General features: G+C 41.0%; 1 protein-coding gene across 9 annotated transcripts in view; it reads right to left on the bottom strand.

Moving 5' to 3' along the window:
* The window catches only part of adgrb1a (adhesion G protein-coupled receptor B1a), a 139,504-nt gene that overhangs the window by 74,558 nt on the left and 41,163 nt on the right, over positions 1 to 23,783 (bottom strand). The window lies entirely within an intron of this gene.

Raw genomic sequence — 23,783 nt, 5'->3', positions numbered from 1 at the left:
TCATGGTCTGGAGCCAAACATTGTTCAAACTTTCATATTGTATGTTGATTTTTCCAAAGCCTTCTAAAGACACTAAATGTGTGTGTCAGGCTGAATTTTGGGGAAATATTCATAAAATGATACACAAACATCTTGAATATTTACTTGATTTTTCTGTATGGTGCAGCCCATAAAATTAACAAAACTAAATCAAAAGGATAAAGAAACAAATATTGAATATTTGGCTCAGTGTAAACATCATCAATTAATGGTCTCCTCAAAGCTGAGAAGTACAGACAGATACTTATCCATCATGCCATACCATAAGGGAGGAATCTGACTGGCCCCAAATTTATTCTGCATCATGACAACAACCCCAAACACACAAGTCATTAAGAACTATCTTCAATGTAAAGAAGAACAAGGAGTTCTGGAAGTGATGGTATGGACCCCACAGAGCCCTGCTCTCAACATCATAAAGTCTGTCTGGGATTACATGAAGAGAAAGAAGCAACTGAGGCTGCCTAAACCCACAGAAGGACCGTGGTTAGTTCTCCAAGATGTTTGGGCCAACCGACCAGCCGAGTTCTTTCAAATACTATGTGCAAGTGAACCTGATGCTGTTTTGAAAACAAAGAGTGGACATACCAAATAATGATTGTATTTATATTTTTCTGCTGTTCTCTCACGTTGCATTTCATAAATTGATAAATATAATCTAACATGTCTATTTTTGAAAGCATTCGTAATTTACAGAATCGGCCTAAGACTTCTATAAAGAAAGAAAATCATGCAATATTCTGACTTGTATTTTTTCACTTACCTACCACTCTATTGTCAATTTTGACTTCCAACACTTTTTTGTTTTTTAAATTTAGACTCAGTTTAGACTTGCTTTTTCTCTTTTTTTTTAAGTTGGAGTTCAAATATAAATCATGTTTTATTAAATGTGCTTTTTTTAATATTTTGTTGGCAGGTAAACTTGTAGATATATGCACGAATAAATGGCAGTAGAAAACTATTTAATGCCAAAAATGAGGCGCAGAATTTTATTTTTAGTCTCATAAACTGACAGATACAGATACAAAACATTGCATTGCACCCCAATGTATACCCTGTGCAATCTGATTGGCTGTTATTGATGTAAAATAGTTACCTAGCCCCTACACCAAGCAAACTGTCTTCACTGTAAATATCCATATACATATGAATTGTCTGTTTGCCAGAAAGGTATTAGGGGAACAGCATGTATCAAAGCAGATGTACAGTGCAGATGAGAGTAGCAGAGGTAAAGTGAGTACACCAAAAAGTAAGCTGCAACTGATGCATAGTGCAACACTGAAAGGGGATCTGAGCTGAGATTTTTCCTTTAAAACAGAGGTGTGATGAATGCCACTGTCACTGTGAAATTCCCTGTTTGGCCATTGAGATTTAATACGCACCATTAAGATGTGTGCTGATATGAGGAGGAGCGGGTGAAAAGCTGCCGAATGTCTCTCTCTCTCTGTGTCCTGCACACTCATGAATGTTTAATGGAACAGACAGATGCCTTTCAGCCCCCACAGGCAACGACAAATATGTATTAATCTGCATGAATAGAACATGAAGTTGGCCAACATCCAGACACACACGTTTTTAATTACTCGCAAGTCAATTTCCTTTGGGGTGTGGGCCGAGATGAGTGAGGGCATCGTGGACGGCACTTGATTCAATCAAAGAGTCAGACATGCGCACACACACACACACACACACACACTCATACTTCCTCTACAGCTGTGTGTAATCTCATGATGTCGGCGTGATGAGTCAAACCTTGAAAGATTGCAGAGAAAAAAGTTCAAATCTGTAAACGATTTCCTTTCTCTTCCGAAATGACATTAGCAGGCACCAGTGATCACAGTCAATATTCGTTGTCAGCAAACTGACCGAGTGTGGCATAAGTGTTTACTTATGGCTGGGAAATTGGATTTGCTCATGTTTGTGTGACCACACTCAATCAGCGCATAACCAGTCCAATGCATGCAGAAACTGACCAACCACCGACAAAACAACACAAACAAAACACAGCAACTCATTGGACCAGTAATATGGCAATTTCAACTATCAGCGCAAACACAAAGCTGCTATGAGATATTGAGACTTTTCAATTACTCATCATGCCAATAGTCTTACTCCTTATGAGCACAATGAGCTGCCGTGCTGTGCGGTAATCTCTCTATGCATGTTGTCATGGAGATCCAAGCAAATTATATACAGGCCTGTATATCTTCCCCAGTAAAGTCAGGAGAGCTAGTGACATGATATGTCTCGAGAAAATGTTGTTTGTTGTTGCAGTTTTTGGCCGTTGTTTGTTAAGATTTAATCAGAGCCCTCATATTTCATGATTAGTTGGATTCTGTTCTGTAATGAATTATCATATTTTTTGTAACTGGATAATATTGCAGGCCAAGACTTGTCTGCAATTATTCACTTCAAAGGGTTTCTCATTTCAAAACAGTCCTGGTTATTATGAGCAAGTAAATATAAAAACACCCCCATATTTATAACTAGTGAAACGTAATATGAAAGTAATACGAAAGTAATACGAAAGGGCAATTAGTTAAGACCTTTCCCAGTGTCATGGTTTTGGGTTTTGATTGTGATTTCCTGTTTAATTTTGAAATTATCTTTCCTTGTGTGTCTTGTGGAACTTTGCTTCCTGTCTTTGTGTGCCTGGCTGATTATTTGTCCCGCCCTAATGTGTTCCACCTGTATCTAATCATCCTGCCCTCTTTTGTGTATTTAGGTCACCTGCCTTTGACACTTGCCTTCCTCCACTACCATAAGCTTGTTCATCTTTTGTTTTGTTATTCAATAAACATTGTAAAACTAAACCCTCTCTGCCAAATGTCCTGCATTTGGGTCCCAAACCCCTTGTTATTCTGTGTCTGTGCTTGGTAATCTGTGACAAAACCAACTGACCAAAATGGACCCAGGGGACACATATTCTAAAGAACTGTGTGATTTAATTTGTGAACTGGTGGTGCTCTGCTTTCATAGAGAGACAGACTTGTCCCTGGCATGTAAGACTGTTTCCTCAAAACCTTGGTTAAGGGATTTGATACAGGAGTAGCCTCAGACTTTCTATGTTCCCCTGCAACCCAGTCCGCTTTTCTGCCTGAATCCCAGCCCGCTAGCTTTCAGCCCTGCTAGCCTCAAGCATGCTAGTCACCAGCATGCTAGCCAACAGCCTTCACCTCAGCCTGCTAGCAACCCGCCTGCACTCCAGTCAACTATGCCAGGCCCTATGCTCCAACAATGACCAGCACATTCATGAGAGGAACCATTTCTGTTTTGGACACTCCATAAACTTCCTCCTCGCACCAATGTCAACAGACAGCAGAGAAGATGATAGTGTTACCGCCCACCAGGGCTCTCAAGTCTCACGCAATGACCGTGAGACACACGCATTTCAGCCAGTTCACACCTTTTATTTCTCACGCTGAGAAGTAAGTTAAGAGATAACGCCCATGAAGTTGTCCCACTATATACAATTAAATTGAGTTCATAGCTTTCTTGGTACGGAGTGAGTGGAAGTTGGAAGCTCAAGAACCGATGGACGCGGTAACTGTAGGTGCCGAATCTTTTTTTTTTCTTGGACGAAATCACTTGCCTGTGATCAAAGATAGTGACAGCAGCTGATGTTGTGGAGTATCCTGTAGCCAAATTCATGCTAAATGATTACTGATGCAGACAAAAACTCTCCAACCTCTTACAACCAGAAGCTTTGGCTTTTTCACCCAGTGGTGAACAAAGTTACTTAGGCATATTCAGATCCTTTTTTCTTTTTTTTCTTTTAATAAAAGTACTAATAGGCCTACCTCGCTGTAAAAATACTCAAGTACTGCATTGAAAAAGTTATGTAAAAGTATGTTATTAGGCTATAAGCAGGAAAATGTAGAAGTAGCCTATTAAAAATAAAAGTAGCCTACTCAAAGCAGAAAGAAAAATGTCCCATATGACTGTTATACTATTAGCCTATATATCATATCATTGGATTGTTATTCCTCATGCATGTTGGTTGTGGTTAAACTAAAACTATAAAATAATAATTTTAATCAGACTGCTATTAATGATTATTTTTAGTATTAATCAGCTGATTGTTTTCTCCATTAATCGATTGTAATAAATTCTGCTTGACACCTTGCATGCTTGTTTTGTCAGTCCAAACCTCAAAATCAATAAAAAATACATAAATAAATAAAAAGTAAAAGCTGCAAATCATCAGCTTTGTAAAGCTGGAACCATGAAATGTTTTTACATGAAAAATGACTAACGCTAAATCAGATGCCAATTCAGTTTCTGTCAATTAGCCTAACTGATGTAGTTCTTCTAGCTGGACTTGTATAAGCTGTTAAGTAATTAAAATTATACTCTCTGAAAGCTTATTTTTTAAAGTAACTAGTAATTGAAGGGCAAGTTCTGCAATACTACAGTAGGCCTATGTGGGGCCGAGGGGCCCGCTGCTGCAAATATTTGAGTGGCTCCTCCTCTAACATGCATTATGTCACTCCAAACTTTTGATAAAACTTGAGAGCCCTGCCACCTACAGCCCATACATCCCAAAAAAATTTTGAGCAGTCCAGTATTCAGCATGCCATGATGATATTATCATTGTGTTCACATGCACTAAACTGAGCTAATGCCAATTTAGCTAAGTTAATTCTGGTAAAGGCAGGAGGGTCCCAATAGGCTAGCTAAATCATTGGGGTTTGATTGTTGACTGACTGGTCTGTTGAACACTGTTATATCATGAGAATGAACTTCAGGGGGTTTTAATCTTTCTTTAGATGTCATTTCTTACGCTCATGTGTAAAGCAGGTGATACACGTGAAGCATGATGTCATTACCATGACAATAAGTTGTCACTGTCATTCAGGGACATTTGAACTTTATCTGTAATGGCTGAAGCAAGATGTCCTTTTTAAAGTTTGCAATGGAAATGACTACATTCAACCTTACTAAACCTGTGTGCTCATTCCACATATTGTGTTGTGTATAGTTTTAGTCTAGCTTTCTAGTCTAGTGATCTATTCTATAGTTTTCTTATTGTAATAATCTAATTTAGAGAAAAGTGTGTGTGTGTGTCCAAAGCTTGATGTATCTTCTTCCTCTGTGGCATAGAGCTACGCTGTTGTCCAAAAACTATTAAAAGCCCATCAGTGGGCCACACTGTTTCACTGGGCAACATGTTCTGTCATCCCACTAAGGTGTATTCTGACTCAATCTCATATTCAACGTCCTGCTGCCCCAAACACCCACCAGAGATACACATGTGGATTAATCTGCTGCTGATCAATACTCCCTAACCAATGCACAATTTCCTCCTGTTTAAGTAAAGCTTGATAAAAAACTACAGTTGGCAGCTGTTTTAGGAAATTATTTAGCCCTTTTTAATGAAACTATTTATTTGTGAGCTGAGTACCACAGACAGGGTTGGGAAGTCAGAACATATTGATGGGATTTTGTTAACAATAAGAAAATATTGCCAGTCTAAAACTTAACTTTTATGATGGGCTGTTGCATTTCGAAAGGTTTTGTTACATTTAGGACAACTAATAGACTGTCTTTGTGTTGTGCTTGCATTGTTCCAGACCTCTAACCTTATGTAAAATTCAGTTGTGGGCCTTTAATAAAATAAAACTTTGAGATTTAACACATTTAAATTCTTTTGGTCTTTGACTGTTCTTTGACCCTGTTGAACCCCCGTTTGATCTCTGAATAAGTTCATTGTTGTAATCATTGTTTAAAATTACATTTGCTAAGTGTAGGTACCATAAATTGATTGAATTAGCATGCAAAAACCAATGTTGTATATAGTGATTACCAATACTACCCCCTTAGCCTCCAATTTGCTTTTCCATTCAAGCATCATAGAGCAGTCATTCCAATGTGAACCAAATTAATCCTTTTGTGTAATTCCAGTGTTTTCAGCAGAATAACCTTCAGCTGCTCTCCTGAATCATTCTGGTTTTATTGTGAACAAATATTCTTTATGAATAGAGAGGAAGATTAACTGCAGTTTGGAGCAAAGGACAGTAGCTCCTTCTGTCAAATGGAGGCTTTGGCAAGGTGAGAGAGAAAGAGGGGGAGGGTCTATTTACAGATAAGATTCATTCTTCTGCAGGAAAAAAAAGAAGAAATGACAAGACTATGAACTTTTTTTTTCTTTCCTCCCCAATAATCAGACTCTGGGAGGGGGAGAAAATGGGAGGAGAGTAACACAGTGTTGTCTTTGTCCCTCTGCAAGGGCATTTCATTATGTTCTTAATAATTCAGAGGGGGTCTTTTGTCGGAACCACTGGTGGCAGGAGCGGCTGCAGAGCCCACGTCACCTCAATAATCCTTAAAATCATCCTTCCTCCTTCACCTCCTAAAATCCCTGCTTTACTTTGACCTTCAACTTTCTTCAAAACACACACATTCCTCTTCACTTACTGTGTGTGTGCATAGCATGGCTTTGTAGTTCACTGGGTGCATGCACGTGTATCGTGCAATTTTTGTGTGTCTGTGTGCATTTATAACGAACTTCCTGAAAGTCACCTTCGCCTCCTATTTGGAGAGGCGGGATGGGTGGATGGGCATCTCCTGTTACAGCTCCGGTTTCTGCAGCTTTGAAATCATCAATAGCTGCCCCAAACCCCCCAGCCCGACCAAATCACACACATCCAAACACACACACACACAGAGCTCTTATAGATAGGGTTACTGCAGATTTATTGATTGAGAAGAGTGTGTGTGTCTGTGAAGAGCTGTGATGGGTAGAAAGGAAGGGGGAAATATGATGTTGAAGTTGACAAGTATTGTTGCAACGAGCAGCAGCTGAGGAGGGAGAAAAGGAGGGTGAGGAAAATGTAATAAAGTCAGAGACAACGAGACGGAAGAAAATAATCATGAAAACATGGAACACGGGCAGATATGGGGCGATTCATTCACACAAAGCTGGATGGCTGAATGAAGGATAAGGCGAGTGCTGACACCCAGAGGACAGAAGCAGTCAACTGCATGGTGGAGATAACAGGTGGTGAAAGGAGGGAGGTGGGCACAGGGAGATGACAGGGGACAGGAACAGAAAAGGGGGGAAAAAATGTTAGGACAGATAAGAGGAGAGGGAGAAATGAAAAGCGAGAACAATAGGCTTATGTCAAAATGAACAACATATTAGAATTATATGTCAATGAAATTGCTCACATGAACGTGTCCTTATAAAAGAGAGAATTATATTGTGTTATTTATATTCTATTTCTTTTTATTTTCAGCAGAGGTATCATTCACTATGTGACATTATGAAAAGATATGCTATTGAATTCATCAGACTTGTATTCTGCTCTGACTGGTGTAGTGAGAAATTCACTACCATTTCTATATTATAAAAGACAAACCTATTAACTGATTATACCTTATATATAATATTATTCAGCCTCAAGCCAATTAAGATGTAAATGCTCTGTTTAGCACCTTTCTAGTCTTTTTGACTACTCAAGGTGCTTTTATGCTACATCTGCATTCATACACTGAGCCTAAGTGCTCAATCAGAAACTAACATTCACACACTGGCAGAACAGCCACCAGGGGTAATTCGGGGTTCAGTATCTTGCCCAAGAACACTTCGACATGCAGCGTGGAGGAGCCGGGGGATTGAACCGCTGACCTTCTGATTAACAGGCAACCCGCTCTACCTCCTGAGCCACAGCCGCTTAGTTCTTGCTGAAAATTTAAATATTTTAAAAATAAAAAAAAAGGTTCATTAATATCCTAAAACAGCTGGCCACTGCAGTTTATAGCAAATGTTGCTCAAACAGGAGGAAATAGTGCATTTGTTGGGGACTATTTTCAGCAGAGGATTAATCCACATTTGGTGCTCTACTGAGTATTTGGGGCAGCAGGGCGGTGCATGTGGGAACTACAGTGTGTGTTCGTGTCACCCAGTGCAACAGTGTGGCCAGTGAAATACACTCAATATACTCACTATCAGACTCATGTTTAGATGAAGGATATTAACTTTAAATTGAGCACATCTGCAATTCTGAAAAAAAATCACTCATTGCATAGACAAACTAACCATCGTAGGTCACAGTTGAACCTGGGGGTTTGTTTAAAACCTGTGTGATGGTCTGACTTATCATGCCTACTGTGTTTCTTGCCCTTTGTGACTTTTTTTGGCTGAACTTTGAGATGAACTTGTTGAGTACAATTTTATTATTCCCAATATAAATGATGGCCAGAACTATGAAAATAAGGCTTGAGCTGTACAAAACCACAATTCCCTTCAATAAAATGCCATGTTCATGGTTCAAATCCTATCCGCAGCCCTTGTCTTCCCCATCGGATATCTAATAAGAAGTGCAAATGCTGCAGACAACATGTATATGGATGGCAAGTTCTCAGTTCTTACACCGCTTCATCCAGTCTTTTATTCTTGTCAGAGAGAAAAGGCTTGGAAAAGAGCATTTTGTGCATCATGGGACACATACTGTCACATACTGTTGTATACTGTACATATACACAAACACTTTTATATTTATTTATTTATATATATATATATATATATATATATATATATATATATATATATATATATATATATATATAATTTATTTTTACACTTTCTTTAATGCCTTGTTTAGCAACATGAGCAACTCTTACAAAACCATCTCCCCTCTGGCATCAATAAAGTATTTCTGATCATGATTCTGATTAAATCTCTCCATAAAAGCTTAAAATCTTTTAGGTGAGTTAGCGGTTCCTTCAGGCAGGATGAGGCAGCCTTCATTGCGGTTTTTATAAAATGTCCTCCCACCGCACTGGAATCATTTCTCTTGTCAGACACATTCAAATAATATCAAAGCTGAAATCACAGTGGAATAAAAACACATAAACACCCTTCTCAGACATGGAATACACACCAGTGTTGGCTGTATCAACCTGTAGAAATAATGGCTTTGGGGCTTTCAAACATAGGTGTCCATTATCTAAATGATCTGTGCAGGCTCTGCTCAGACGCATCTCGACTGCTACAGCAAAAGCCACAATGGTTGCACAATATTTGGCACTGGTACACAGAGGGAGTGATGGTTAGAGAAATGTGACTCAGACATATTTAAATATGAGACCAACATGTCAAACTGCCAGCACACTTCACTGAAGTGTCTGTCAGACAGTGGCTCTATAAAAACCCATGCATCGGTCAAGTTCATGTGGTGAAAATATAACAAACAGACCCCCCCACACACACAATGTTCCAAATTGCAGTCCACTCTCAAGCCAATCTGACTATTAATTCCACACACTAGCAGACTGTTGAATCAGTGTCACGCTGTGCCATCTCTTTAACCCTATCAGCCCAGGAGCACAAACCATTTACACCCCTCACCTTCCACAGCAGCACCATCTCTTAAGCTCTCTGCCCAAACTCATTGTCTATAAATACATATCATGTGGGCTCTTTGGTTTCAGGTGCAGGTCAGCCAACCAGACATTTCAATTCCGAAGATGGATGCCCAATTTCAGAGGGAACGATAAGAAAAGGCTCAAAAGGTCTTTCACCACTGGGATCAGATGCTTTTCTTACTTTTTCTCCAGCCTGACTGACAGCTCACAGAAATAAGGCTTTACTTGTTTTTGTACTTCTCAACACACATCCATCTTTGGTGGAGACGACTGCTGATAAAGCCTGCGTGCTCAGACAGTGATTGCGCGTGCGGACACACAACTCCACGTGCTTTTTAGCTTGTCAAACAACTCCGTGCAATTATTTCGGAAGTCTCTGCCAGCCAGTCTGCAAACCAGTCAGCCTTGTTTTTTGTGTTTCTGCTGATTTCCACAGCAGCTAAAGAGCTGCTGAGAGCGGATGAGAAGTACTTTGACTTCAGCTGAATATTGTTTACAGGCTGTCTTCCTCCCAGTACCCCTGTTGCGCTGGGCATCAGGCTAAAGTGTTCCTATGGGAACTGCCAGAGCCTCAACGGACTGGAGTGGATTCCCCACCCCCTCAACCTTCCCCCACATGGCTATTAAGACTGAAAATCGCCCCCGCTGTGCTCTGGTGCATCCTTAGCACTCGGCAGCTACTTCATTCACTCCACAGATGATGAATGCGTCATTGTTTTTCTTCTCAGTGTGTCTCTAAGTTACTTTGGGAGCGCATTTAACCGCTCCATTTAAAACCCATACGTATGCCACGGTATATAAAATATATTCAGAGGCGTCTAGGGATCGCTAACCTGTAAGCTTCGGATCCACTGGCACACATACAAACAGATGCAAGTGCACACACACACACACACACACACAGATCTCTGTGCAATGCGGTTTACTCTTCCCACGCTTTATAACACTCATACATCATAGGCCCTTGTCTCCCCACACAGTGTAGGATGGTGACTGCATTGTGACTCAGAGACAGAGACACGGAGTGAGAGAAACAGAGGGAGAGATGGATGAAGAGGTGGCAGTGGGCTGCTGGGGGTTCATTCTAGTGGGCCATGAAGGAAGAGCCTCGCAGGTCACTGTGGGTGATGTATATACAGCTGGAGATACAAATGTAATGTTCTCAGCTCCCGCCTCCACTTCCTGTGAACTACCCTCTTAGTTACAATTAGTTTTATGTAGCTCCACATCTTCTTTACACATGCCAGTATACAGATGATCAAAGGTACATAGGCACTCCTGTCCACACAGGTGTCTTTCATGGTTTGGTCAAGACACCAAGTTGCAAAGCAGTGAAATCCTTCACATATCTTTTTTCCATTAGGTTTGCTCGTATGAGTGTTCCAAGTCAGACTTACCAAACTCTCTTAAGTGCACAAACATGTACATGGTTCATACCTGTCAGCATTGGGATTTGGAAATAAAGGAAATAAAAGAACAGATGCGTGTTTGTGAGATCATACGCACAATGGCTGCTCCTAAATTGCTAAGGCTTGCTGTTCGGCTCCATTAGCGGGAAAACAGAAACAGATTTGGCAGTATCAGTGGTGGTACAACAGAAGGAGACCCAAAGACTTTAGAAAATATTACTACAAGTGTTAACACCCTGACAGAGATAAAGAAAGAATGACTTGGCAGTTTATATGCCAAAAAAAAAGTCATGCTGTCCATGACTTGGACGTAACTCATGGAGTTGGACTACAGAATACATTCCATTAAAAGTGATGTTACACGTGGGTATTTATAATGGAAGATGTTCACCTTGACAGCGAGTTGCATAAAAGACCTTGGGGCAGCTGTTGAAACACGAAAACAAGGTGAATTAACAAGTTACAATATTTAAGCCAAACAAGTATTTTTTTTCCCCCAAGTGGAGAATGGAAGACTATTTCTACACACCTTTGAGATGAACTGGAACACCAACTGTGAGCCAGGCTTTATCACCAACACCGGTGTTGGACCTCACTAATGCACTTGTGACTGAATGGGAGCAAATCCCTGCAGCCAGCTTCCAAACTCTGGTGGAACACCAGAAAAGTGGAGGCTGTTAGAGAAGCACATGAATGCCCATGGTTTTTTAATTATGGCTCTAATGTTCACCGTCCTGATGCCATAATTATCGTACCAAATGTGTATTCATCTGTGGCTGAAAATGGTCTTGAACAAATGCTAAACTTCCTCCTGTTTGATTAATATTTTTTCAGCTTCATTGCTGAGCTGGAAATTACTGAACTTAAAAAAAACAACAACTAGATTTTGTGACCTGTTTTTAAAGAAGTTTATCTTCTTTAGGTGGGACTTGTCCCAGGTGTTCAATAAACATGGCTACTCTACCCCAAAGTGGCATAAACAGAACACTGTAAACACTTCCTTCTTTTTTATAATAATTGGAGGCTGGTGTGTGGAAAATGTGGCTAGACTTCACACCTCAAAATCTCAAACCAATGCAAAGCTTTGTATCCTCTGCATATGCATCATTTCCTTTCATCTCTTCCTTTCTTTCTTAAGATGGTCTCTTGCCAGACTGCGCCACAGCAGAACCTGTAATAGCACAGAACATAAGCCTCTAAAATGTATGAAATGAGTGGGATATTCGAGTCTTTCAGAAACATACAGCATAATGCTGATTGACCTGTTTGAAATCAGAGGAGTCTGGTTATTATGGAAGCACCTGGATGAACAATCCTGTGTGTGCAGCTCAACAATACTACATGTGTTGCAGTGTGTCATCATAAACTATTATTCTGCTAACAGCAGCAGGAGCAGCCTGTTATTAAAGAGAATTTAAAACAGATTAACTGATACTTTGGCACTAGAGCCTTAAGTACCAGAATGCAGAGAGGGATGGATTTCTACCTTTGAGTAGGACGAAAGCTGGGAAAAGGGCTTCTGAATTCAAGTTTTCATTTTATTTTGCTCTGCAACAACAGAATTTCTGCATGATGAGTTAAAAAAAGAAAACATTCAATGTAATAGCTCAGAAGACTGAACACATCTAAGATTGAGTATTCGATTTCATTCTTCAAATAAAGCATTATCTTTTTTCAGTGGCTGAAATGAAATGCCACAGAATAGAAAACAAAATGCAATCACAGAATCATCTCTGCCAGTTTTGTGGCAGGAAATCAACACTTCTGAGTTCGGCATCAGACAGTGCAAGTCAACAGAGCCAAAAGGCAAGTGTATTGTATAGTTTTCGTCAGCTACCTTGACAGAAACTAATGACAAAGGTCTTCAAGTTACAATGAAAACCCATTAAGGAAATCCCAAACACCAAGAGATAATTTTCTCTGATGGGAAATAGCTGAAGGCTCCTGGCTGTCTGTTTGAAAATTAGTTTTCGGTAATTTTATTAATTGAAAATGTGTTTAATGATAGTCTCAAACACTGACGCATAATATAAACTGAAAGTCCGGGAGCCTTGTAGCGGTGTCAGTACCTAATCTGGTCGAGGGGCCCTGAGTCATAAATATTGAATTAAAGTTATTATAATTTTAGTTTATATTGTGCTTAAATACTTCATATTCCTAAATAAAGTATTCAATCAGTTATCCACAAACTAATTAATAGTTACAAAGCAATATACTTGCAAATTCAGCCCAACTTTTAACATAACAATGAATACTAAGTTAAGAATTGCTGGTTTGACTCCCCATCGCTCAAAACTCATGAACTCTTTTAAACTCTGGTGTTACACACCTGCAAGTTCTGTTCTATCAATAACTTATTTTATTTCTCAGTGTCACTGTTAACAGGACATTGCTGTCAAAGAGCATCAGCAAATTACAGTGTGTAAATGAGGAAGGGCAAAAATAGATTCAATAAATACATTTAAAATGAAGCAGGATTATTTTTCAAATCCAAAACTGGTTTTGGTGGATTACTGAAAAATTTGACAATGTTTCCAGAAAACTTGACAAGTTGTGTTTATTTAACTAGGTGTGGGGAATGTTCATGTTAGTGTTCATGGTGTCAATCATCGGTTAACCAGTCTACATGAAAAGACGCTAAAATTCATCCACTAGTGCTGAGATGCACTACATGGTCAAACATATGTGGACACCCAGTTTTAAACCGAAACGTGGCTGCATGCTCTCCCCGTGTCCACGTGGGTTCTCTCCGTGTACTCTGGCTTCCTCCCACCGTCCAAAGACATGCAGGCTAGGTTAATTGGTGTCTCTAAAACTGTCCTTAGGTGTGGATGTGAGTGGATGTCTGTCTATGTGTGGCCCTGCGATGGACTGGCGACCTGTCCAGGGTGTACCCCGCCTTTCGCCCAATGTCAGCTGGGACTGGCTCCAGCCCCCCGCGACCCTGTATGCAGGATAAGCGGTTGACGATGGATGGATGGATGGATGGATGGATGGATGGATTTGGCTGCTAACCATTTCATTCAAAAACCCTGAGCACTGATGCGAAAGCCTCCACTCTTCTGTTTTTTTCCCACAAGATGTTGCTCCGATTCAGACACCTGGCTCATAGTCAGCATGCCAGTTCATCCCACAGGTGTGACTTGGGTTGAATTCAGGGCTCTGTGCAGGCCAGTTGACGTACTCCACACCAAACTGGAAAAGCAATTTCTTTCTGGAGCTCGTCTTCGTGCAAAGAAAAGGGACAAAGCACACTATATTTTAGGAAGGTTAAACCACCCTGAGCCTCAACGTTAGAAACATGTCACTTAATGCTTTCCTCAAACTATCACAGAATTGAGCGGCGATTGTTTGCCTGAAGATGCTTCCAGTCTTGAACTCATAATTCACCCTCCTTTTTATTGACCTCCTTCACTGAGTTGAACCGAGCCCAGATGATGGATTTTGGCTGATGTCAGCAGCCACAGGGCTGTGTCCAAGGATAGTTTTTAACCTTCAACACTCGATCTATCAAAGCATTAAAACCAAATGTATCTCCTAAATTGAAAGCATAGGCATTAGAAAAACACGACAGTGTAACACCAGAGCTGTAGATAATTCATCGGTGATCTTTCTGCCACACTACGCTGAGGGAGGAGAAAAGCTTGATTCTGAAGGGGAGAGAGAATTTGATTTAGCTGAAGCAGACTGAAAAGATTTACTCTCAGTCGAGCCTCTGGGCGTCTGAGCGGCAATACCAGAATGTGTACTTTGGAATGCCGAAAATAATTAATTGTAATTTTCGTTTGAGATTAGATTGAGCAATATAATCTTTAGCGGATATGAAAGCAATGAAAAGATAAGAAGTCTATCAAGCACGTAAATGAGAAACTGTGGAAAGGCACACCCTAATCATATTGTGATGCTTTGATGAGAAATAAATGGGAGCAAATAAATCAATCCAAACAAAGAAGAAGAAAAGAGGAGCAGCTCCTAGAAGTTGATTATTGCCTTACACACAGAGAGTTGAGACACAGGCATAACATTTGTTATGATGATTATGTCCTTCTGTTATTTATAATTAAGTTTCACTGGTGTTACAGAGGCTGTCTCGGTTTCAGTGTAAAAGTAATAATTACGGGGCGTCCGGTGGCCTTGTAATTAAGACTCGTACCACATAACCACGACATTCCAGTTGTGACTTCATACACACAGTTTACAGGGCGTGACACTGCAAACTGACGTCTGCTGGCGTTTCAGATAGAACAAATCTAATTGAACTCCATTGCCGCTGAGTAAGTGACTATCTAGGATTGGCCAATTATTTAGAGAATTTCTAATAAAGCAGCATCAAAGAACCGGGACTGCAAGATCCATCCATCCTTAATTCTAACCGTGTTAATGTGATATAAGGTGAACTTCAGGAAAAATGTCTGATGTGTGTGAGCGTGAGTGTCTTCTACCTGTGTGTGTGTTGTTAGAAGAGCACATAGAACATGTCGGCACTAATGAGTTCTTTTCTTGGACCTGGCAGGCTTTGGCCAAGATCCACTCAGCTTATTGTGTGTGTGTGTGTGTGTGTGTGTGTGTGTGTGTGTGTGTGTGTGTGTGTGTGTGTCCTATGTCTTGTGTAGGTGTGTGTTCTGACAGTGTGTCACCTCTGGGTGTCATTCCAGGTGATACCGCCAAAGAGAGCAGCCTTTACAGCCGTCCCGCAGAGCAACCGCCTGTTCTTAACAAGGACACGGTGGCATGCAGCTGCAACAACACACACACACTCACACACATATACAGTATATATAAGACAGTTATTTCATGCAGCAGTGGCGCATGGCAGCAGTAAACTACATTTCAGTGTGCTTCAAGTAATTCATCTTTATTGTCCAAGTCATCAAACCTTACGAAAGACAGTGAGACAGTTGGACTAGCATAAAATGTCCCCACAGCCAAGGAGACTGGCAACATGAACACATGTTCTCCATTTCACCCTTTTAAAATACAATGGTTTTAAATCTCCTAGGCAAATAATTTTTTTTTTTTTATAATAATTGTATGATGAAGTGGAAAATGTTGAAGATGAACAGGCGAACAGTGACACGCTGCCTGTCAGAAAAAGGAGGGATCGCTAACATCACCCGCTGACCATTCCCCTGCAGTCAAACATGACTGATGAGTGAGGGGGAAAAAAGTTGAACTTGTCTTTTCTCTAATCCTCGCACTTTTCTTTATGGCAGGAAATGAATGGCCTCTCACGAAGGACACTTTTACACACACACACACACACACCCTCATATACATTTGTCAGTTCACTGTGCTCATCCTGGAGCAGTGCTTTTATCATCACCCAGTTAAGTAGCGGCGGTAAAATTGCTTAATTAAAGCATGAATGTTTAATAAACCCTCAGGCCGCACGGAGAGAGGGACCTGAGATAGGCCATCCATTGACGGGCAGCCTCGAGGAAGGAGACAGACAATTCCTCAACTCGCTTCACACTGACATTAAGTTCAAGTGAGTCCTTTGACAGAGAACAGGTGGAGCTGGTAAAGGCCAGAAACTTCACGAGCAGCGAGGTCACTGCCTTGAACTTTAAAAAAAAAAAAAAAGAAGCTATATTATTCATTTCTGCAGTGGCAGAGAATGTCAGCTCCTGAACTAATACTGTAATCTCAACCCCAGGCTGGTTGTGCTTGATTTTCATTGCCTTTATACACAGACACACTACCGGGGCTGCCAACTCTCACGCACTGACTGTGAGACAACTGATACTTTTCATACACTCTCGGGCCACACATCCATTTTCTCACGCAGTGAAAAACACATTTGATAAATGGTGACGTAACAAGAATCACCCTTACCCAGCTGATGCAACACCAACGTAAACTGGGAAGGTAATCGAGACGACCCACTCTCATGCAGAGGGTCGCAGACAGTTTGTGACTGGAGTGGTAACGCTGCTGGTAGAGTTTGCAATAGAAAGATTTTAAAATGAAGCGTCGCCAACAACAGCAAGTTTGATGAATTTGAGTTTTTTACCATCTTAAAATGTAAATGTTAGGTATGGATACATGAAGATAATGAAGATTATGTTCCTATATAAGCCATTCAATTTAAGACAATGAGATGGTGGCTATGCAATTTAATTTTAAAAAAGGAAGTAAAAAGGCATGTCTTTTCTGAGTTACAGCGAGAAGGTTTACTCATGACTTAAACATAAACACATAAATTTACAGTGATCCTGATAGAACAACTGACAGTGGAGACTCGTTCCAGGGACCCTGAAATATCATGCCTTCCCACTGGCTGTATGGCAGTACCTGGAAATGTGGTGCGTTCAAGTACAATAAATTATATTTGTTTTATGAACATACTTTAGAAATCTGAGCAGGTTGCCTCTCAATTTTTACTCCCAGAGCTGCGATCCTGTCCCCCACGCCCACCCCTCTCCATCACTGATTATGCTACTTTCAAGTACTGCTGGGAACAGAGTTGTAGGTTAAATGAATGTTAAATGTGACCAGGTAAAAGGAACTTTTCAATAATTTCTAAATTGCTGAGATGTGAGTGTGTGGAATTCTTGTTATCAAATTAAAAGTTCCGTTTTTTTTAAATGCATAACTTAAGTTAAATTGTAAAATTTGAAACATACAACATGACAGACTTCCCCCAGGTTACCCTGTGTTTAGCATCACAACGCTATGAACTGTGGGTAATTCCATCAGGTAGAGTCCATAGAGAGGTGGACTTATGGAAAGTGTGTATGAAGGGCTCAGAAAGCTTCGTCCCCATGCACTTGACGATTTGACAGTGGGACAGCCCTAAGCCCTCACGGACTTCCCGGGACGGACTTCCCGGGAACGCGCCTCAAAGTCTGTGAGTCTGTGAGGGTGGACCATTAGTGTGGAGATTAGATTCAGACATTGCCATTCTCTACCTGTCCACCAGCTGCCCTTTGCCTTGTCCCAGTCAGCCAGTCAGACTCCCACAGCCTCCTGCTCACAGCTGTTCCTCATTCCCCAGTTACTTGTCAGTATTTACACCAGCCCCCAGTCAAGATTCCCCAGTCAGTTGCCAGACTGTCAATGTTGCTATGTGCCACTGCGGTCCAGTCTCTGTGCCCTGCATCTTGAAAAAATGGAATATGGCATTTTTTCCCTGCCCAATTCCAGTTACCTGGGGATTCTCAGTCACTTCTGTTTGGACTTGCTGCCCATGTCAGTAAGCTTATGTAACTTTGCTTCACAATAAATCACCGGGCTCATCCTGTCAGCCTAGGCTGTCTGCATTTGGGTCCTTCCCCTGCTGCTTGCCCAGCTTGAGAGCCAGAGAGCTGAAATCCTATTGAAATATTTGAATATACGTAATATATTTAAATTTTTAAGTCAACCTACATGCTTATGAAAAACTGTCATTCTGTGTGAGGAGGAAGTTTCAACATTAATACTCTTTCTGCTGCTGCTCGACAGATCAAACACCCAGAAGTGCTGGTGAGTTGATTTTCATTAATCTGTGCCTCTTCATGATGACAGAAGTCAAAGCCAACAGCTAATTTTTCAACTTTTCTGAGCATTTCACAAACTGTTGATTGGCTCAAGGGTCAGTAACTGGCCACTTTAAACCTGTAAGCTGTTAATCAAACCAAAGTTTGACTAAAAAAAGTATGCAGTAGCCACAAATTATCAGGGAGAACAACAGTATAGAAACGTAGCTTTGCTTTAAAAATACAGAGACACTGTGTGAAAACATTGCTGAAGAAACACATTATGAGCTATGGGTAAGTTCTATATAGGCTACTCATGATTATTGGGCCATTTGAGTAGCATTGCAGCAGCCGACAGTAACACAGCTGGGTAAGTACAGAGAATGTAGCTATGTCTTTCGGCCTATCAGTAGCTTCTGCTGCTGTCTGGCCCCACATGGGGCTACAGGCTGAATGCTGGCCCTTTTCATGTTTACAGCTGTAACCTTCTCCTGTATAATGACTTCAACAGTAGTATAGACAAGCAGTTCCTTTATGATACCAAATGCTCAACCCATCATTTCTAAAACACTTATTTAAATACACCAGTGGGAATGGGTATGGATTTGACTTGGAAAGAAATAACTGATGCTACAGCCACCGATCAAATAACTAAACTGATCATTAAACCATACACATTTGCTAATTGTCTTCAATGCCTCCATTCCAGAAGAACAAGCTCCATATGAAAACTTCCCAAACAGGCTGCGAGACTCCCTGCAGGCAGTGACCTCTACAGCAGTATGGAGCTTCTTACTGCTATCTCTCCTCAGTTTATTCCTTCCCACACGGCACCCCCTGTGGTGAACACTACACCTCACTACACACACACACACACAAAAAAAAAAGCTTTATTCTCTCCCTCAGTCAGCCACCCACACTCAATCACGAGGGACCAGTGCGTGGTTGCACAAGTGTATGTGCCATTTTCTGGTGCGACATTTCACCATGTAGGTGCACCAGTGCCGTATACAGTGTGCATATGAGTGTGAAGAGGAGCTAATGCATTAGTCTTGCTTTCAGATTCCTCAGTGCTCCTCATGGAGGCAGGTCGGAAATCCCTTAGTTTAGCAACAATGTGGTCCAGCCAGAGAGGCTTGCAGGGAGAGACACAGCGCTCACATTCATCTTCCTCAACTGCAGCCAGCTGCCTGCAACTGGGGGGAAAAGTGAAAGTCAGGAGGGTTTATGAGAATTTCCTCTTTGCACATGCTGTCACTTTTTTGGATTGGGAATCGGCCTGGTCTTTTATTATTTCTTTACCCTTCCATCACAATCCTGCTTAGACAGAACTGATAAGACTGTGATCAAAGTTGTGAAATGATGTATGTCAACACAGCTCTGGCGTTTCCAGAACTGACAGCAGTCATATTTCCCTTGTTGTTAGAGTATCACACATAGGGTAGTTTGCCCTAAGCTCAATATCTATTTGCTGACACAAAATAATATTTTATAGGGTTTTTTTTTGTATCTTGGAGATGGCCATGGTTAGGGTATCATCATATAAAGTAAAATAAATTATGAATTTTATTTTTGTTTTAGCAGAAATGCATTAATGCATTTTTCCCAGCCACTGGGGTAAGCTGCTCCCCACCCTAAGCTCAATGTCTATTTTCTCCCACATTAAAGAACATTTTATTGATTTTGAGTATTTTTTTTTACGGAAAAGCCATTTTTCACCTCCTCTGTGGTATAAAATCCTTTTAATAGGTGCAAATTACAGATAAAATAAACTACAATTAGCTGGTTAAAAGCAAGGGGATTATAGACCTATGTTTTAGAAACTAACTTGTTATTAGCTTTCCTATAATTTATTTCTAACTTTTAAATATTGAGGTTGCTAGGAACTTCATTAGCAGAAAGTCTGAGGTAAAATACAAGCTTGCCAGTAGCTGAGCTTAAAACCTCACAATTTTACCTCAGACATTCTGATATTGAAGTCGCTGGTTGGCTAAAGGGGCGGTCCAGTGTCTAAATAACATCTAACTTACAAACGATCAACCACTAAGGGGCAAGGTGACGTTGGTGACATACTTATCTAGCATTATTTTAAGTTAGATCAACTTATGTCTGAATGGCTTTGATCAAATAACTTAAAAAATTGTGATGAAACAGAGTGCATTTTTAATCCAGTGAGACTAGCGGCAGCAAGAAGAAATGTTGAGTAAATAAAATTGTGACATTTTGTGGTTTTTATTTGAATTACTCTGGGCGGGCGTCTTAACCCACGTTGCCCTACACAGCTGTCCTTGTTGTTTTGCCTTCATAAAAAATTTTAACAAAACAGTTCTCCTGCTGGTCTGAGGCCAGCCGAGAGACATGTAGGTAGGCCACTATCTACATTCCAGTCTACACATAATATAATTTTTGATGAGGAACCCTTAAATATGGTTAGTAAAGCCCTGGCTGATTACACCTCAGCTCAGGTTTAAGGTGGGCAGAGCTGTGCAGGGAACCATTTATGACGATGAAGTGTAACTTGTCCTGCCCTCTCAGGAGCAGGAGGGAGATGTCAGTCAAACACAGTCTGTCCACAGTCACACAGACCTGACAAGAGGTCCAATGAGGCAAATTAATTAAAATCAACTGTGTGGGTTTACCATGGGTTTGCAGTGTTTGTAAAAAATGGATTCTTGTTGCAGGGACCTTTACAGCACACACACACACACACACACACACACACACACACGCCAACTAGCCCTAACTTGTTGACAGCTGCGTCACTGTCACTGCCACAGTTTCAGCCAGGAATCATCAGGATTTGAGAAAACTGGAAGCAACAAAAAGAAAGCTCTGGGGGAAAAAACAGGACAAGAATACTCAGAGCTTCCTTTAAGGATATATTCCCCAGGGTCCAGCACAATGATAAAAAAGAAAAATGGACACTGTGTAGTGAGTTGGCAGTTCTTGTCAAATGCAGACTTGACATCTTTGTTTGTTCAAGCACCAGTAAGTAGTATGGCAAGCAGTCTCCAGAGAACCATGATCGGCAAAACAGACAGGCAGCAGAGACAGCTCCCCCTAACCCTCCATTTTCTATATCCACATATGGATCCTATCCCAGCATGCACTGGGCCAGAGTCAGGGCACACCCTAGACATGTTGGGCCTTTCCAAAACTGCTTGCTCCTCCCTCTCCCTAACTACTTCCACTCTTTTTGCGTGTTCATGTGGAGGGTCTGCCTCATTGAGTTCCATCCGAAACCAATGAGGGCGGAGTGGTGGCAGGTTGTTAAAACCCTCCAATGCCGAGTGAGCACCGATGCCGGCTTGTTGAAGGTGTGTAACACCCTTTGCTGCACGATGGGGGACCTTTCTTTCAATGTGAGTTCCGTGTAACTTCAGTCTGTAAATATGTAGGATTTTTAAATTACGAAACTACACTAACATTTCATATCACCATTTACAGGTTAACAGCATTGTGTTCAATAAAAACAGACAGACTATACAGCTGTTTTTATTGAATCGTATTTCATCTCATACGAAAATCTTCAGCCAAAACAAAATAGCCTACATTAAATGACAGAATAATATAACATGGCACAACTAAGGGCACAGGGGGATCATGTAACAAGCGACAAAGGCATTGAAGAAAAATAGTTTTTATTCACTTTACTGTTTTAAATTCTTCAGACTATATAATGCTTCAATCTAATGTTTGATTTATTTTGAAATGTTGTATTTGTGAATGTAGGCCTTATATTTTTAAATAAGATAAAGAGGTTCAAATAGGTTTTTCTTTTACAATGAATATCAATCTTTTCATAAAAGAATATGATATTTCTTTTTTGTAAATATCTAAAGCCATAGTCTTAAAGAATTTTCAAAAAAATAACCAAAATAATTTGGGTCATAAACAAACATAAAATAAATGAATAAAAGTATTTATACCCTACGTGGGTTAGGGAGCTTGTTTTGGCTGTGAGGCCGACTCCGACCAGAGTTCACTCCGTGTCGAGGGTGGAAGTGGCGAGGGTCTAGTTTCGGAAAGGCCCGTAATGTTTTCCAACCCGCCCTACATTGCTGTGATTGGCTAGGTCGTTACTTCAATGCAGCCCTGTGATTGGAAACAAGTACCCCAGCGTTACTGTCTCGCTAGCAACTCTAATGACACTGCTGACATTGACAGTAATGTTCAATGTTCAAGGTATCTTAATTTGTTCTGAAGTTGTTGCCCCCGTCGCTCTGCACACAAAGAACTAAAAACAAATATTTAAAATTAGAATTGAATTTAAAAAAAACAATCTACACAGTTAGATTTATACATATCTTATACAAAGTAGTGGTATGTTGATTTGCAAACCCGGGATAACAGAATGTTCCATGTCATTTATTGATGGTAAGCTGCGGAGGATGCGGTGGAGTTGAGGAGTCTCAGCCTGAGGAAAGAAGCTGTTCTGCAGTCTGGTAGTACGACAGCAGATACTCATGTATCTCTTGCCAGACGGCAGCAGGGTGAACAGGCTGTGGCTGGCTGGGTGGGGATTGTCTTTCAGTATTCTTTTTATATTACATTCAATCTTGAACCATCCATCCAGCCATCCATCGTCAACCGCTTATCCTGCGTACAGGGTCGCGGGGGGCTGGAGCCAATCCCAGCTGGCATCGGGTAAAAGGCAGTTTGAACCCACGACCTTCTTGCTGAGAGGCAACAGTATAACCACTGCACCACCGCGCCGCCCCCGTTTGTATTGTATCTAGGGAAAATGCCATGCTTATTATATTAATGTTGGCCCCTCAGAAGTGTCAGTTTGGTAAATTAACTAAATTAAGGCCAGGGAGCACCTGGGAGGCATCCTAAGGGCACAGCTCCAATCACAGCACAGTAGGACGGGACTAGATGCAAAATGGGAGGGGAGCCTATCGCAAGACTAGTGCTCTTAAACAAACACATCTCCTGTGTGTACATTAAGAGGCATTACAGGGTGCGTCCTATGATGGTATCTATGAAGATTCTCAGTCATCGGGGTCATAGTTATCCAACGAAGGTTAAAATCAAGGGCAACTGGACTTGGTTGAAGATACTGGAAGACGATACTGGAAGACTGATAAGAGGTGTCAAGGAAGCCATCTACACCAGGGTTGAGAAGCCGTCATTGAACAGGGGAGGGGGTCTACGCCACCACTTATCCCCCACTTACAATGCTGTCCTTTCATCACTTCCCAGGAAACTCAACAAACGTAACCTATTGGCCTCAGGTGAAGATACCAACGATGGTCGTTCAGTCTTGGCCACAGGTAGTCTTAACGACTGTAACGACTGTCGTCACAGCAACAAGGAACACTAATGAACCAGCGGTATCGATGACCCGGGCCAACGACCCCACTGAGGTTAAATAGCTGAGTTTCCCTGCCAGTCAGTCAGAACTGAAGAAGTCCTTTGGATGAGGGACGAAACGTCTTCCAGTATCTTCAACCAAGTCCAGTTGCCCTTGATTTTAACCTTCGTTGGATATGATGGTAGGTCCATT

The sequence above is a fragment of the Micropterus salmoides genome, unplaced genomic scaffold (genome assembly GCF_014851395.1).
Source record: "Micropterus salmoides isolate LMB-PRFRI ecotype aquatic unplaced genomic scaffold, ASM1485139v1 Ms_hic_scaffold_11, whole genome shotgun sequence".
NCBI lineage: Eukaryota > Metazoa > Chordata > Actinopteri > Centrarchiformes > Centrarchidae > Micropterus > Micropterus salmoides.
The sequence above is the reverse complement of the archived record's forward strand: the minus strand, read 5'-3'. Positions and strand labels throughout refer to the sequence as shown.